The sequence below is a fragment of the Clupea harengus genome, chromosome 24 (assembly GCF_900700415.2).
Source record: "Clupea harengus chromosome 24, Ch_v2.0.2, whole genome shotgun sequence".
NCBI classification, from domain to species: Eukaryota; Metazoa; Chordata; class Actinopteri; order Clupeiformes; family Clupeidae; genus Clupea; species Clupea harengus.
The window spans coordinates 18,823,587-18,826,086 of NC_045175.1; positions in this window are offsets into that span (position 1 = coordinate 18,823,587).

Below are 2,500 nucleotides of genomic sequence, written 5' to 3' on the forward strand. Positions count from 1 at the left end.
AGAAATGGTGCTGGTTTACATGACTAATGTGTTTTCACATGAGCGGTGTGATTCCACAGCAACACTCTGGACCATAAGGAACCAGTCAAGAAAGTTTTGCAAGTTTTGTCCAAAGCGACGTACAAGGGAGAGGACAGTCAAGCAATAAAATCTATTTTACATAAGAATTAGAAAAAAGTGCAGGAATGTAACTGCTGTAAGTGCAAGTTAAGTACTAGTAGAAGTGCAAGTCAGGAAGGGAGGTGCTCCCTGAGAGATGGGTCTTCAAGAGCTTCTTAAAGGTAGAGAGGGACGCCCCTGCTCTGGTAGTGCTAGGCAGCTCGTTCCACCAACATGGAACTACGAATCTTAACACCAACTTCTAACCGCTAGGCCGCTCATTTTATTGGCTAATTCTATGTATCGATGTAACGGACACAAGATTAAATCTGGCCACGGTCACCATCTGTGAGGAACGTTATCCATATAACAAAATACGTACATTTGGGGCCGACCAACAAGTAGCCTAGCATGCCTGAATACTGAGTTTACAAGGTGTGCTGTTGGAACCTGAGCTGTGTAAACAAGCACAGTCCCACACTGGGCTCAAATTTGCATCCTCTGGCATGGGAGGATGTCATTCACACACACACTCACACACACGGTCAGATGTGGTACTGCCCACTACCCTGAGGTCAGATGTGGCACTGCCCACTAGGTTAGGTGTGGCACTGCCCACTACCCTGAGGTCCCGTGTGGCACTGTCCACTAGGTCAGGTGTGGTACTGCCCACTACCCTGAGGTCAGATGTGGCACTGCCCACTAGGTCAGGTGTGGTACTGCCCACTAGGTCAGGTGTGGTACTGCCCACTAGGTCAGGTGTGATACTGCCCACTAGGTCAGATGTGGTACTGCCCACTAGGTCAGATGTGGTACTGCCCACTACCCTGAGGTTAGGTGTGGCACTGCCCACTACCCTGAGGTCAGGTGTGGTACTGCCCACTAGGTCAGATGTGGCACTGCCCACTAGGTCAGGTGTTTTACTGCCCACTACCCTGTGGTCAGATGTGGTACTGCCCACTAGGTCAGATGTGGTACTGCCCACTAGGTTAGGTGTGGTACTGCCCACTACCCTGTGGTCAGATGTGGTACTGCCCACTAGGTCAGATGTGGTACTGCCCACTACCCTGAGGTCAGACCAGAATTACCTACAAGGGAAATAAAAACGTAGACATTTTTTATTAATCATTTAATGACTTTACAGGCCTTACAGGATATTTGTTTGTGCGTCATCCTGACATGCTATCTTATCTTACAACATATTTCTGCTGGCTGGAAAACATGATTCAAGCAATAAAGCCCTTCTGGACTGTTCAGACGCGACTAAACCAAAGTGAGGCACACTGGTGAACAGCCCTGATTCAGACCCTCCAGTCACCTCATAGTCGATTTATGATGTGGTGCCTGTGGGATTTCCTGAAGAGCACTGTTTCCTCACGAACTACACGCACTGAACGTACTAAGCCTGCTGTGAGCTGGGCTGGTGGGGTGGGGGGTGGGGGGGGCGGGGGTGGGGGGGGGTTAGCTCTCCTTCATGTCCCATTTCGCAACTATGCCTTTAGCTTAAAGCAGCAGTGCGTTTTGGTAGAGTTTAAAGCTAGCGAGCTAACTACCTAAAAGGCAGAAAGACAAATCTTGCAAAGACCAACTACACCCAAGTTGGCACTGATAAAAGGTTGTTGGCAATGTAACTGGTGCGTTTTTGGCAACCTTTTCTTACATTTTCACGGGGTGTGACATCCGGGAGCACAGATCTACATAGTGCATGTGGTTCACAGTGCTAGTGGGAATGACTGGTGTGTTCATCTGGCCTTCACATGAACAGTAAAAAACACATGGCAGTAAAAGAAGAGCACTTGGACGAAGCCTGCCACTTATTCATACTACACACACGCGTGCACGCACACACGCACACACATACACATACACATACACAGACACGCACACACGCGCTGTAACGTCTTTGCTGAGCTGTTGGTTGTTCTTTAGTTTATGTCCTTAGTGTTAGTTTAAATCTCGCCTGTTAGTTTATTAGGTATTTCCCGTCTGTGTTCCCCAGCGTTAGACGTTCCCCTTGCCTTTCGAGTTTATACTTTGTGTTAGTTTCCCTTGTTTGCGTTAGTTTTCCAGAGTGATACTCTGTAGTTTGGTTTGTCTTCATTCTTGTCTAGAGATAGTGTTAAGCCTAGTCATTCGTCTGTGGCTCCCCCTTTGCTTGTTGATCCACCCTGTTTGTGTTCTATTGCCCTGTGCCCTGGCTGTATGCCCAAATAAACCCTGTTCCGTTGAGAATCGAGCCGCTACGTTCCGTGACGTACGCACTACAACCATCATACAGATACTGTATTAGATAAATTAAGTCTTGAATCGTTGTCGTCGCACTGTGTGACCTCAGGACCGTCACTCTTGCCTTTATCCGGCAAGCTTAGATTCACACATAGGGAAAAACGAATTGTCTATT